Here is a 16438-nt window from a genome sequence, read left to right on the forward strand (position 1 = left end):
GACAATGTTACAAACACGAGTAAAATCGTCACGGAACCTCAGACCCTCCTTTTGCCCTTACATAGGCAATTACTCAGTCTATATCAGAGTCAGAGTCTAATTCTATGCCCATTAGGTCAGCAACATGTTGTTGCGTCATCATCCTGTCTCGTGCCTTTTCTCCTAATGTAGGTGGTTTTCTGAAACAGGTTGCAGCACAGAGACTACACAGAGCGGGACCACATTGGATAACAAGACAGCACGAGAACAGAAATACTAGGATGACACCAATGACCATCAGAACCTTCCATCCCCACGCTGATACCAGAGTCCAAAACCACTCCATGAAGGACCAGTTTCCCTTGTCTACGTGTATAGAGTCGGAAATCTTGTGTAGCTTAGAGATTGCTTCATAGACTGTTGGAGCATTATTTGGAATAAAGACACAGCAGCTCGATTGGATCATTCTGCATACCCCACCTCGATCTGCAAGTATTACGTCTAGAACCATACGGTTCTGCAACGTCATGAGACGATCCGCCTGAAGCTCAGCTGTTAAGTTACTAAGGGCACCTGCAGTTTCTGTAATAGTAGATTCAACTACCCGTGTTAGTTGACGAAGATTTCTACTATTGGCCATAGGCCCCCAAAACGGAAGGAAACCTTTGAAAAAGTCTCCAGCTTCTTGACCAGCGGTATCTTCCTTGCTGAAGACACCTCTTGCTACTCTGGTTTTGTGATAATCTGAAGAAGCAGTGTATGTCGGGGGTAACAATCGAGCAATATAACATGAACCTGAAAAGTCAGCAGGCAGCCATGTATATGCTCTGTCCTGACAGATGAAGTAGGTACCCCTAGCAGTCAGAAAGGCAGGGGAGGAGTTAGACGGAAATACGTAAGTCTCAACGCACTCACTCCTCCCTAGCTGAGCTCTCAGATTTCTCCCATTTCCTTGCAAACAGACCTGACCTCGGTGAGGCACGACCCAAACTGAAGTGGAGCTTTTACGCTTGCTTTCTCCCAAACTAAGGCGATACTCTGTAGAGTTCCAACTCAAATACACCCGTAATTCATCTCTAGGATAAGATGGAGTATTATTGACGTCTTTAATCATGTCAATAATTCCCTGGACTAAAGCTTTGTTGGCTGAGTTGTATTTAGTGGACCGTGGTGGACGCGGAGGATAGGTTTCAAGGGCATATGAAAAAATGGTCTGAAAGGCCTGAAATGATCCATTATAGCTGAAAGGCAAGACTAGATAGGGAATGCCTTTATCCATAGTGTGAGGTATCAAGCCACACACCCAGCAGTCTGTAGTATTAACTATCAGTTGGTGTTGATGCAAGAGCTGTACAAATGTATTGTTAATAAATTCTGAGCGTCGAGCTTGTTCGTGTTCAGGAAATGAGTGAAAAGAATGCATAGAAGAAACCGTAGAAGTAGTAGGATCAAGGGGAGGTACTGTAGTTACTGGCATAAAAATCAAATGTACACCAAAGATGATTCCACCCACCAACGTTATCAAAACAATTAAAAATGTAACTGCACATTGCATTAGAAAGCATTTGCTGTGAAGTATTCTGTACAGTCTATTTCTGCGAACATAAATTACATTTTCTCGTTGTAGCTCAGGAAGCTCCATCTTCTACGACCGTTCGCGACCACTGATGATGTGTACGTAGATGAAAATGCCTCTATCAGCCCTGGGAGTTCCCAGAACTAACAGAAAGATCGACCTTGTGTCTGACCCCCGCAGATTCAACTAGGCACACAGCCACGACCCTACGGCTACCCAGACGGCAAGGCAATTTTAAAATAAAAAGAAACAATACAAGGTATTAGCAAACTTCCTGGCTGGAGGCAATGTATAGCAAATTCAAATCTGAAAATAGGCAGTTTCCTGCTTTATTTGTCCATATTGCGAGAACGTAAGTTGTATCTCAGTTTTGCAGGAGCTGTCTGATCTGGAAACAATGTATTTTCAGCTGACGTTGCAATGTTCACGTTCGCAGATGGCAAATGTTCTTTTGGTGCAGATGGCAAATGTTCATTGGGTGTGGATGACAAATGTTCAGGGTTCAAAAGAGCAGTTTCAGGAGGAGAGTCAGAATTTGGTGAATCCGTGATCAGTTCTGCATCGCTGAAAGGTATGAACCTGGGGATTTGTTCCGTTTCAGAGGTACCGATTCCTTTCTTTACCCAGTTGTCGTAAGGAAGTGGCAGAGGCACACGTTTAGCATGTGTCGTATGGATCCAGTTTTTCCTTCCGGCCACACGAATAGCAGTTCTCGTTGCTAGCAGGACTTGGAAAGGGCCAATGAATCTGGGCTGAAGATTTTTTGTTCTTGCAAAATTTCTGATGACCACCTGATCACCCGGTTTCAGCTGATGGCCTGGACTCTCCGGTGGCTTTGGCAATGCATCGAAAACCTGTTGGTGAATAAGACTCAATTTAGCAGTCAAGTCGAAAAGGTAATCAATTAACATTGGGTATTCCAGCTGCTTAAATTCTTTCGGTCTAGGTACCCCCCAAACATTTGCAGGACGGCCAAAAACTATTTCATAAGGACTAAGCCCTACTCTAGAATGTACGGTTGCTCTTGTTGATAGCAAAGCCAAAGGCAATGCGTCTGGCCAGGACAAACCTGTGGATGCTTGTATCTTAGCAAGTTTCAGTTTGAGGGTGCCATTGTAACCCTCGACTAAACCCGCGGACTGGGGATGATTCGCACTATGAAACTTCTGTCTAATCCCTAGGCCGACACACACACTCTGCATAACTTTCCCTACGAACTCACTTCCGTTGTCTGACCATACAATCCGTGGCATTCCGTATCTGGGGAAGTATTCTTTAAGAAGAATTTTGGCAGTGGATAAGGCAGTATTGTCCTTCAGTGGGTATGCTTCGATCCATCTGGAGAAAGCACAAACTACCACTAGGACGTATTTCAGATTATTGCAACGATCCATGTGAATGAAGTCTAGCTGGATCACCTCAAAGGGGCAGGAAGGAGGAGCGAAGTGACCTGCAGGTGTGGGGATTCCCTTGCCAGGATTATGCATCAAGCATACCATACAATTTCTCACCACTCTCTCTGCACACTTACTAATCCCGTCATTCTTCCAGACCGGAGCCAACATCTTACAAATCCCTTTTGAACTGATGTGCGCTGTTCCATGTGCCATCGTTACTACTGCAAGCACATACGCATCAGGCAACATCCAACGCTGTTGTTCCGACAAATCAATCCAACACCCACTCGAGTCCAATTTACCCGTGCTCTCTCTCCATGCAAGTTTTTCCTCCTCAGTCGCCTCTTTCTGAATTTCCTTCACGCTTTCCACTGTGTTCTCACACATTCCAGACTCAGAAATCCATCTTGCAGACGTTGCAACATACATTCTACTCATCATATTTCTAGCTGTCTGTTTTGCAGTCTCATCAGCAAAAGCATTCCCACGACCAACATCATCCGTGATTGCTTTATGAGCACTGCATTTCACAATCGCAACTTCAGTCGGCCAGGTTAGAGATTCCAACAAGTCATTAACTAGCTGACCATGTTGAATCTTAGTCCCATGGGACGTAATGAAACCTCTTTCTTTCCACAAACGGCCAAAACTATGGGCCACGCCGAACGCGTACTGACTATCTGTGAACACATTCACTCTCTTTCCCTTAGCTAAAACGCACGCTCTTGTTAGCGCGATCAATTCTGCAGCCTGGGCAGAATTCTGACTCACTCTTGCAGTCTCCACAATCGTACTCAAAGTTGTTACTGCATAAGCAGCAGTCACATCACCATTCTCCAATTTGAAGCAAGACCCATCAACATACAACGTGCCATCTGGATCTGATAACGGAGTGTCTTTTAGATCGATTCGTCCTTTTGTTTCTTCCTCAGTTTTGAAACAACAGTCGTGTGGTTCGGAATCACTCGACTCTTGGCTAGTCGGCAACAATGTTGCTGGATTCAATACATTGCATCTTTTGATCTGAATATGACTAGCTAACAGTGTCAGTTCATAACCTGATAATCTAGCACTGGTAAGGTGTTGCGTCTTGGTTCGGTTCATGAGTGTATCCACAGCATGAGGAACCATAACTACTAGCATGTTGTTCATTACTAAACCAGCAGATTGTCGAATGGAAGCTGCAGCTGCGGCTGTAGCTCTCAAGCAACTAGGCAACGCTCTGGCTACCGGATCTAACGTTGATGAGAAATACGCACAAGGGCGTTGTTTATCACCAAATTTCTGCGTCAAAACACTCAATGCACAACCTTCTCTCTCGTGGACATAGAGCGTGAATGGCTTACTGTAGTCGGGTGTACCCAATACAGGTGCTGAACACAGTGCATTTCGTAACTCAGAAAAACTCTGCTGACATTCAGCAGACCATGGTACCGGACTCGGAACACCTTTCCCAGTCAAGGCTACCAATGGTCTTGCTAGAAGAGAAAAATTTGGGATCCATTGCCTACAATATGAGGTAATACCTAAAAAGGCACGTACTTCTCTCTGCGTGCTAGGAACATTCATCTGTGTAATTGCTTTTATTCTCTCTGGGGTCAACTTCCTTCCCTCCTTTGACAAGAGATGACCTAGGTAGGTCACTTCTTGGCAGCAGTATTGCATTTTTGAAGGTGACACCTTGTGATTCAAATCTGACAAGTGATGCAATAAAGAAATCGTAGCTGTTTTGCAAGTTTCCTTGTCATCGGCAGCCACTAGAAGATCATCGACATACTGTACTAAAGCAGAACCACGAGGAAGTACGAAGGAATCTAACTGGCTTTTTAATGCTTGACTGTAAATGGATGGGCTTTCACAATAACCTTGTGGAGCGCGTTTAAATCTGAAACTTCGTCCTCCTAGAGAGAAACCGAAGATATCTCTGCTTTCCTCGGCTATCGGAATGCTGAAAAAGGCATTTTTCAAGTCGACAACTGAAAACCATGCTGCTGTAGCAGGAATCAACGTTAACAATGCAGTAATGTCTGGTACCACAGGAAACTGTGGGATCACAATTTTATTAACCTCTCTAAGATCAATTACGAACCTATATACTGGAGGCTTTGTTGGGTCAGTTCGTTTCAAAATAGGCAGTACAGGACTATTACAGACATTACCTCTAGTTTCTTCTATAACGTCTTTCTTGATCAGGTCTTGTACTATCAGTAGGAGCGCACGCTCACCTTCACTAGAGATTCTGTATTGTGGAATTCGTGGAAGTTTGACATTTGCTTTCAAAGTCATTACATAGGGTGGAATTTCCAATAGACCTACATCATTAGGACCAGTCGCCCAAAGAGTATCAGGGAGTAAACGCAGCTCTGGTGGGAGCGCATCCATCGACAAGTACATCGGGGAGATTATTCTTTTACCCAACGTAAGCTGTACTCCTGCTGGAGAACAGTACAATGTCGCGTACAGGCGTTTTAACAAGTCTAAACCAAGCAGATTTTCGTTACAACCTGTCGTCAAAATCAGGGGTGCTCTCAATTGACGGGGTCCAACAGAAATAGACAAAGGACCAGAAACAGGGTTGTGAACAGGGGCGCCCGAAAAACCTACTGAAACGTTTGTTGAGCCAGACAAAGGTGCGCCAGGGAGTTTCGCATGTATGATAGAACTTTTTGCTGCACCAGTATCCAACAGAAACGGTTCGACTATACCTGATGTTGCTACTGCGACATAAGGCCCACTCTGATCTACTGGTACTGATACTACTCCCTCTCTTTGTCCATGGCTGTCCTAGTATTCACTTTGCTGAACTTCCTCACTAGTTTCATAATAGTCTTCAACATGATACTGTGGAGACCTATTCTGTTGGGCAGATTGTCCATTTCGCTGGTCGAAATAATTAGAGGGGCGATCACTTGTCTGTGGAGGCATAGCACCTCGTCCTCGACCTCTAGAGTTTTGCATAGAACTACCACGACCTCTCTGAGCTGCCGCAGTATTATTTTGCGTTCGAACTGGACACTCATTTTTGTAATGACCTTCCATTTTGCAATAAGCACATTGATTCCATTGGTATTGTGGCCTTTGAAAATTATAATCCGTTCTTTGATTAGACCCTTGCTGCATGTTAGTCTGATTCATGCGAGGCGGATAAGCTTGCTGTAAAAGTACTTTAGTTTTTAAATCTTTCGTCTTTTTATCTGATTTTTCCTTCTCTTCTTTATCCCTATTTTCATAGTACTGAGCAGTCGCAAGTATTTGCGCAGTCGTAGAGACAGCCCACGCACTTTCAGAATTCTTTAATTTACTACTAAGTTCTGGCAACAGATTGTGCACAAATTTATCAACAAATAATCTCTGGCCTCCTTCTGTGCTCATATCCTGACCACTATGATCCACAAAAGTCTCCTCGAATCTTGTGAAAAAGTCGGAGACGCTTTCGTCTTTCTTTTGTTTGCACGCGGACAATTTGTCCCAGTTAACGCGCAATGCTGGCATCAAGGTTTTCATTAAATCGATTATTCTACCAGGCAAATTAGCAATTAAAGGTTCAGGTTTGGAACCACCTATTTGTTGACCATCCGCTGCAATTATAGCTGCCCAATCACCACCTAGGGCAACTGGATGATTCTCTTTACGAATTTTAGCCCAAATTGGTTGCGGTACTACATTACCAAATAGCAGATCTATGTCAGCAAGATTCAATACACAAGCGTCAACTGTTTGAGCCAACTCTTTGTAGTATCCTGCAGGATTTTTACGCGGATCTGGCAAGGCCTGTTTTACTGCTAATACTTCAGCTCGCTTCCATGGAATATGTATCCATACTCTCTGGAATTGGGCCGGAGCGGCTGCAATACCAAGGTTTACATTAGCTTGCACAGCTTCACGCCAAATTGGTGGAACCTCTCTCATTGGGTATTGACGATTTTGTTTCGTACTACGTTTCTCTACTTCTCTTGGTGAACGAAGGGATGGGTCATTCCTATAACTTAAAATCAGTTCCATCGCTTCTTTTATATTTTGACCAACTATCATACCTGTAGCAAACTCTTTCTGAACATTAATTAATTCTCCTAGATTTGATTCAGGGTCATCCTCTTCCAATTCCTCACGTAGAAGGAAACACATCTCATCGAACACATATCGTTGTGTCGGTTCGTTCCATTGCATAAATGTATCTAATACATCTTGTACATTATATCTTCCAACTTTCGAAACCCATCTAAGAGCAGTGGAATCTAATATTCCTCTTTCTTCAGTACTGGGAAGCTGACTACGTCTCTGCACAGAGTCAGAGGTAGGAGTCTTAATCAGAGTTTTATAGAAGGGAGATAGAATATTAGAGACAGAATCAGTGATTCTTCGACGAACAGAAAGCGGAGTCATAATATTAGCAGAGGCAGTAAATAGAGTAGCAGTTGGAACAGATAGATCAGGAACAGTAGGAGTAGCAGGCAAAATAGCTTGTGAAGTAGCAGGTGTAAGCGACACAGGCATAGGTAAAGAAGCCGGCAACCCTAGAAGAGGGGTTGTCGAAGGAACATTAATATTGACCACAGGAGGTACAGGAACTTGAGTCAGGGGAGCGGGAACAGGGACACCAGGTTGTCCAGCAACCGGTAATTGAACATTCGGTATAGGTGGAGCCGTAGCACCCTGTGCATACGGTGGGGGTGATCGTAACAAGTAAGACAACAGGGGATCCTTTTCAGGGTCCTCTACTATCTTAGCCGTACTCGATGGCAAAGCAGGATAGCACTTGTCTATCGCTAAATTACGCTCTCTATCGGCCACCTCCATCGCTTTCTCAGACTCGTTGAGTTGCAGCTGCCTAGCAGACTGTTCTAAAGTCAACTCTTGCTCTTTCTGTTCTTTCTTCAACTTTTTAATTTCTCTCTGTTTAGATTCTTTTCGCCAATAACGAAAAGAATCAAACATTGCCGGCCGGGCTTTATTCTTAAACAACCTTCTTTCTAGATTATCGAGAACTTCAGGTTCAAAACTACCATGTAGTGGCCAACTAAGGACACCATCTTTCTCTGTGTAGTGGATCCATATCTCGTTATAAGAGATAAGGCCCACACCAAATTTGCAATATAGATCATAAAGGGGAGTTCCAATCGGAGGAACCAAACACGAGTCCTCCAACTGGGAATCACTGTTGCAACTAAAACAAGACAACATACAATTTTTCCGACTTACCATTTTATAATCCGGAACACAACACAAACAAAACACAAAATAAAAAATTGCGCACTCGAACCAAGAATTTTAGGCCTACCAGAACTGACAATTGTATCGATACCTGAACTGAACAGAATGATTATCGTAACCAGAATAACCAGTGATAACCTTACAGAACTGAACTGAACTGAGAACTAAAAGGATTATCCAAATAGGAGCAACCCTCACAAAATACTTAACTGAGGTACTGAAGACGTCACCAAGGAGAAACCCGTCACGTTTCGCCGTACTGAGGACTGCACCTCGGGTCCAAGACAGGGCGACGGTCAAGGCAACGGACCACTGCAGCCGTCTGAACGGGAACCCTCGTGGAAGAGAACGTCGGGGCCACTTTTGCGATATGCCGGGATCGATGAAGTGGGGCGCCTCCCTCTGAAATCTTCACACGAAGCTCCTCGAACTCTTCAGGCTTTTGGACCGGTACCGAATGACGTCGCCCCACGTTGGGCGCCAATTGGAGTTCTGGACTTTTTGGTTCCGTCCAGAGGTGTCAGGGATAACACCCGAAGACCCCGGAGTTCCACCTGTCTCGGTGCACAAACAAACAGAAACACGGGCTTCTCGATGGTGGCGTCAAAGACCAAAGGTTTATTACTGCAGGGACACAGAAGTCACAGAAACTACACATGGGCAGTATCTAGGAGCCTGTTCAATTTGTACAAAGAGGGTTGCTCCTTATATACTAAATATTGGGCTTCAGGCAAATTCTTTACATGTTACCACAGTTCTAAACATTCGTGTCTTAAACAATAAATATTTGGCGTTGCACAGGAATCGTCAACAGTATCTGATGTCAAAACATTACGAATGAGGGGTTCCCACTAGTCCATCATAATCCCATGTCAATTCTTCATTCAAGACCCGGACCGCCTCATCGTAAATTTCGTTACCTCCCCCTAATAAAGGCCCAGAAGGAAAGGAGCAGAGCCAGGTGCAGAAGATAGAAAGACAGGATAAGAAATGTTTGTGGGTCGTAAATGGGCACGGTTACCAGCTTCGGCCGCCTAATCATGATCAGGCCAACGAACACAAGAACCAGTATAGCAGGACTGGCCTTAGGCTGGGGAGGCAGTTCTTGCCGAGTCATGCTGCTACAGCGTTGCTGGCCTAAGGTGCACGTGTCACTCGCAAGGTGAATCGCCGGTTAAGGCCTACGTATCCTTAAATAAAAAGAGGTCATTGCGTGTCCATTGACTATGTGAGGGCAAGGAATACAAAATGGCTTCCGTGTTCTAAGATGGATGTCATGGGTAAATCACAAATGTGTTGGTAACAGGAGTGCTCTTGCTCGTAGCATAGCGAAAACACCAGGATATACTAAATGGATCATTTGCGGTCTACTGATACCAAAATTACGTATTTACGACAATGTTACAAACACGAGTAAAATCGTCACGGAACCTCAGCATTCAGAACGCCTCTGCACGCCTGATCCTTAACATCCCTTGCCACAGCCACGTCACACCCCACCTGAGAGACCTGCACTGGCTCCCCGTCAACAAGAGGATAACCTTCAAGCTCCTCACCCACGCACACAAGGCACTCAGTAACACTGGACCAGCATACCTCAACAGACAACTCAGCTTCTACACCCCCATCGCCAGCTCCGCTCCGCCGACTTCACCCTCACCACAGTCCCCCGCATCTGAAGAGCAACAGATCGTTCTCCCACATCGCCGCCAAGACCTGGAACACCCTCCCCACCAACCTACGGCAGACCCAAGACCTGCTGCCCTTCAGAAGACTCCTCAAGACCTAGCTCTTCGAGCAATAGCAGCGCCCCTCCCCCCAGTGCCATGAGACCCACGGGTAGATAGTGCGCTTTACAAATGGTATGATTGATTGATTGATTAACTGCCCAAAACCTGCAGGTACTCCGCCACCCTTTTACCATCTGGTAAGTGCTCCGCTGGGAGCATACACAGGTGCCACTTGTAGACATGGCGCAGCTGGTGGTGGCCTCCATGTCCCACCTCCATTATTCCTCACTTGCTTGAAGATGTGGAAGCAAAGCCCAGAGTTCTGCTGCTCACTTTGCCCTAGAGTCTGCCTCTCGTCTCCTGACCCAGAAGGACTGGTGCAAGCTAAGGTCTCACCATGGCATCCGCATCCATGGCACCCTTGAACGACGAATGATTACTTTGTCTTCAGAGTCTCTCCCTGAAGATCACTCTGGTTCTGTCCCTGAGCCCATAGATGAGGGGGTCCTGGCTTTACATTGGACTCCCTGACAACGCATCTTCAGAAACCACAATCCACCCACCCCGGGGGAAGGGTGCGGTTAACTTTCAAACTACTTTGAAAAGTACCATAGGAAGTCAGTGGTAAAAGACCTTTCAAGCTCTGAAAGGTTGAATTGGAAACACTGTAGTTATGAGGCTCAAGCTGGGGATGGTTACTCAGCCTAGAAGAAGGATTAGTGGCAGAAAGGAGCAGCTCTTTCTAGGTTTATCCGGACCATGGAAAGACAGCAAGCACCATTCTAGAAGTCCTACAGAGATCAGAAGAACTCACAACCAACCAAAAAAAGCAGAAGAAGAACGAAGATAGACTTCCTTATGATAAACTTGTGGAGTGGTGTGGCTCACAGGTTAGAGGCGGCAGGCCCGAGGGCAGAAGACGGCCCGGGACCAGGGTTCAATTCCCGACGGGGCAGGGTCGTGGACCTTGGTCAGCGGACTCGATAATTCTCGCTTCGGTGCTTATTCTAATCAGGGGTTCCACTCGGCAACTCTGGGCATTGGCTTGCCTAATCTCCACCACGGCCCCACCAATTCCAGGGATGCCTGGCTCCACCTTGGGGACTCCCAGCAAGGGACCATCCCACAGGGAAAGCCAGGACGGGTTCCCCAGAGTTATACAGCGCCAGGAGACCTGTGGACGGGTAGCAGTGTGCTATACAAGCTCAAAAACAACAACAACTTTGATTACATAGTCAATATTTTACATAATCAGTTCTTTGATGTAGATATTAATCAAATTATGAGTTGAAATCAGTTGCAGATGGGGTCTAAGGGTGGAGTGGGGAACTCAGTAGTTGCAACAATTCACAGGAGTTAGAGAAACTCAGTCAATCAGTGGCTTCTTGGCCTTGGTTGGAAATTCGCCTTGGTTGAATAGGTGGCCACCGATGTGATGTCATTTTGAAAACCTTCTTTTCTTCGACTTGTAAGCCCCACCAGGCCTGACATACTTTTATCCCAAACTCTTCTATATTTCTTTCATCTGTTTGTACACATTTGCACAATGCTGAATTGTGTGGTTAACCAGGGGGTTTGTACAATGCTCAGCTCACATGTTGTATATGTTGGTGAGTTATCAGGGGAGGGTGAAGTTGGGGTGACTGGAGTGGGCACCTACATTTTGCTTCCTGGAGTGGCCACAGAGCTATGTGACACGTCGTGGAGGAATATGAAGTTTCTCAATGCTAATAACACTGCTTCAATTTATTTCAAAGTTTGTTAAAAATGTCCTTGCTTACGTCAATTAGTATTCACAATTGTAAACGTTTCTTTGTTTTATTGCAAAATGTCTACAAGGCGCACTAACAGACAATATATAATGAACAATTACTGTACAATAGGTGATCTCTGTCAAGGGGTGGGTAGCTGCTCTGTTTGTTGTAGGGTCTGCAGCTGACCGGATGATACGACAGGCGCTTCAAGTCCTGCTACAGCTCACTGGACATGCTCTATTGACGAAACAATGACAAACAGGCACATTCCATTGACGTTTGCTGGACAGATGGACATGTGTCTACCCTATGGCATTCCTTTGATGGTTACTCCTGCCTCAATCGGTGCACCCATGTTTGTGTATTCCCCCCCGCTCACTCGCACCGAACATCATGTTGATGTCTTAGTTCCAGATATTCTTCCCCAGTCCCTCTTCTTGTTGTAAATATTATTAACTTAATGTGTATTGCTCTGTCCTTTACTTGATAGTGGTTTCCCTGGTTGCCTGGCCCCAGGCAGGCCTCGGGCCAGCGCTGCACTCTGAGTGGTATGATGGGAGCGCAGGCAGGAAAGGTTTCCTGGACACTGGTCCTTCTCATGTGGGCGGGTGGATCTTCATGACACTAGCTCATCAAACGGGTCTCAAAGACATCATCGAGTGTGGGATCTGGGCTGTCAGCGGATCCCCATTCGTAGTCCATGCTGTGAACACAGGGCAGGCTGGGGTTAGCTTTCTGTACAACTGAGATCTGGCACGTCCGGGCATCGAAATGGGCCTCACACCAGTCGGGGAAGTCAATAGGATGCTGGGTACTGAAAAGGAAGAAATGATAAAACGTCAAGCACTTTCTGCTCAAAGTGATAAGGATACACAGACAGAAGAGGGGGGTCATAGCAAAGGGAGTCAGCGGAGTACAACAAGAACAATCAGAAAGATGTTGTGCGTGTAAACAATTTATCTAGACCAGCTCATCCAATTCTCATTGACCACACAGGACATGAGTGGGACTGCAGGACCCTGGCCTGCAACAAATGTCTCCACACCACAAGCCTTACCTTCTTATTTATTTATTTATTTATTCAAAGTTTTATATAGCGCGAACAGGATCCTTACAGATATCAGAGCGCTTCACAAAGACAGTGTAGGGGCAGTAGGAGTCAACAGAGATACTGGGAACAGTATAAAAGTCAATAACATGGTGATAACATGGGTAAAGCAACAATAACACGGTGACAATAACAATAACAATAAGATGGTAATAACATGGATAATAAAAAGCATACATAAAACCAATCCATATACAATCAGGTAGGGAAGTAATATAGGACAGTACAAGTCATTGATCCCAATACAGAGGTGTTCAGGTGGATCAGTAAACCAACGTGTATCATATCTTGGTCGATAGTAAGAGAGTAGCGTAGTAGTGCCACTCTACAGGTAAAGTGTAGTGCCAAGGGATAGGGTGAGCAGTGATACAATGCGGAGTCTCTGAACCAACATCTATGGCGATCAGGAGATCTTGGCCAGAAGGATGGTTTTCACCTCTTTCTTGAAGAGTGCCGTGGAGGAGATCAGCCTGGTTTCAGGCGGGAGCGCATTCCAGATCCTGGGTGCCATTCCTGAGAAGGAGCGCTTGTAAGTTTTCGCTTTCCGGAATCTACGAGGTTTCAGGAGTAGATTTTTTGTGCTCCTATTGGTTCTCGAGCCTCCTGATATAGACAGCTTTTGAGCGAGGTAGTTGGGTGCCTTGTGGTGCACGGCCGCGTGTGTCATAACTGCAATTTCTAGCTGTATTCTGGCTTCAAAAGGCAGCCATTTTAGAGACTTTAAGTCTGGGGATATGTGGGAATGCTTTCTAGAGCCAGTAATGAGTCTCGCGGCAGCGTTCAGGGAGGCTCTTAAGGGTGCTGTTGTGGATAGCGGGAGACCGCTGAGGGCCGCAATTCCGTAGTCAATTCAAGGGATGACTAAAGCTTGTACAGCAGTTTGGAAGTCTTTGGCCGGGAGGAAGGGTTTAATTTTCCTCAGTGTGTTAATTTGGAAATTGGCTGCTTTAGTGGCTTTGCTGACGTGCTGCTGCATGTTGAGCTTGGCGTCGAGTGTGATGCCTAGGGATTTCGCCGAGTCCACGATGGTAGGTTGGACATTGAGTGCTGTTAGGTTGTTGAGCCAGGTTTGGGTGGAGGACGTTTTCGCCGGGGGTGAGATGAGTAGGAACTCAGTTTTCAGCGCGTTTAGTTTGAGGTGATTATTGGCCAGCCAAGATTGGGTGTTAATAAGCGTGGAATTCAGATGTTTGATATCTTCCGGGGATTGTAACTTTAGATAGAGTTGTGTGTCGTCGGCGTACATATGGAATTGAACATTGGATGCTTGAAGCAAGGTGGCGAGCGGTTCCATAACGAGGTTGAACAGTGTAGGGGAGAGGGTGGATCCTTGTGGCACACCTAGATCTGCAGGCATAGGTGTAGATAGCACATTGTCGATCTTGAACCTCTGAGACCGATTGTGAAGGAAGGACGAAAACCACTTGAGAACAGTTCCCTATAGCCCCATTCGAGTATTTAGCAGCTCCAGCAAGTTCTCATGTTTGACCGTGTCAAATGCTGACGAGAGGTCAAGAAGGATGAGGAGGCAGGACTCATTGCGATCCAGAATTTGGAGGGCGTCATCAATTATGTGTGTCATAGCTGTTTCCGTGCTATGTTTCGCTCTGAAACCTGATTGATGAGGGTTGAGGAGGTCAAATTGATCAATGTGTTTTGTTAGTTGGAGTTGGACACATTTCTCCAGCAGTTTGGCCAGGGTGGGGATATTGGTGATGGGCCGATAGTTATTTAGGTCAGACGGATCAGCAGTAGGTTTCTTGAGTATAGGCGTGACTTGCCCCACCTTAAGGGAGTCTGGAATGTGGCCTTGCTGCAAAGAGCTGTTGATGATCTTGGTCCAGAGAGGGAGGAGCAAGGGGGTAAAGTCTTTTACAGCATTAGCAGGTAGAGGGTCTGTGAGGTGATTAGAGGGCTTCAAGGTGCAGAGCAGTTTGTGTATTGCTTCTTCCGAATAGGTGTCGAAGTACTGCCAGGATGCCTTGTTTTTAGGTTGAGTGTCTGCCATTCTGGTGTGGTTGGGGTATCGGCTTACATCCATGATGAGGTCATTTCTTATGTTGTCAGTCTTTAGTTTAAAGAAAGCAGAGAAGGCTTCACAGTGTGGGGTGCCATTTGTTGAGCTGTTTGATTGTGTGGGTTGTGCCTTTGTTTGGGTCTGGATTAGCTCGAACAGTTTTCTTGGCCTGTTCTTCGCTTGGTCCAGCTGGCGGCTGAAGAAGTCCGACTTTGTGCGCTTTATATTCCTAAAGTAGACATTTCTCTTGTTCTTAAGCTTTTTGAGATGCAGTGCTGAAGGGTCCGATCTCCAGGTGCGCTCTGCCATTCGCATATTACGCCTCTCATCATTGAGTCTGTCATCATACCAGGGGTTAGAGATTTTGGTAGAGACTCTCTTCAGTTGCAAAGGGGCGACTTCATTGACTATTGTATTCATAGAGTCAAGGTAGTGGTCAGTTAGTGATTGAACATCTGAGGCACCTGAAGGGGGAAGGAGGAGGTTGCCGATGTGGGGTGGTAGGGTTGAGGGGTTAAGATTCTTCAGATCCCTTTTCCATATTTTGGATTTGATTGGTTGAGTAGGGTTAGGTTTAACTTTTTTGTTGATAAAGAAGGTGATAATGTGGTGATCTGACCAATCACAGGGTAGAATCGCCTCCAGTTGAATAGCGTTCTCTTTGGCAATGATGAGATCGAGAATCGCGCCTTTGTCGTGTGTTGGTTTATCGCATAATTGGCTGAGGTCAAGCGCATTGAGGAACGATTTGAGGCTATTCACCACGGTGTCTTTCTGATCGTTCCAGTGGAGATTGAAGTCCCCCAGGTAGACTTGAGTGGTCTGCCGACCGGCATTGGAAGTGATCATGTCCATGAGTTGTTGGGAGAATATCTTCAGAACACCCCTCATGATTTACTCCCATCCTCGGTTCATTCTTATCCCGTGCATAGATGTTGTCACAGAGCCCTGCAATCCCAGTACTGCATCCTTACCTCTACTTTAGGTAATTGTATTAATACATTGTTATATGCATAGATCCTCCATAGATCCTCACCTCATCCTTGCCACAACCCCGCCTCCCGTGCACTCTTATATATTCTGGCATCCTTAGTTGCTTCCACTTTCAATTCTGTCGCTTCATCGCCCACGGCCTGCTTAACATTTGTTAATCTTATCACCCTCTCCTTAGTTATTTTAACAACTCTTTCATGTCATTGTTCCAAATTCTATAGCATCCATTTCAATGATAATTTCACACCAGTTTTTTATTACCTTTTCCTAATATTGTGTTTTGCCATTTCAGGCTGGACTGTTCCCTTGAGGAACAGGGTGAAGACTGATTTGCATATGGCCATGTCTGAACTGGAGTGGCTTGGTGAGCAAAATAATGATGGATTAAACCCAGATCTGTGACTGGGGGTGAATGTTTTGCCATTGTGCAACATTCTATCCACCATTTCAAACATCATCTTCTTTGTTTCTAAGTTATGTACTATGTCGCGGAGCATTACCTGTTCCTCAGTTCTCCCTTACCCCTTTTTCTGTTATACGAAACCCAATATTTGACTCTGGCACCTCGTCAATGGTTTATCACCACTACCTATTCCTCCTCAGGTTGTTCTTTCTGCTCTCTTGCCTCAGCTTCACTTCACTAACCTTCTCTCACACTTATCAGTTGCTTTTG

The sequence above is a fragment of the Lissotriton helveticus genome, chromosome 2_1 (genome assembly GCF_964261635.1).
Source record: "Lissotriton helveticus chromosome 2_1, aLisHel1.1, whole genome shotgun sequence".
Taxonomy (NCBI): Eukaryota; Metazoa; Chordata; class Amphibia; order Caudata; family Salamandridae; genus Lissotriton; species Lissotriton helveticus.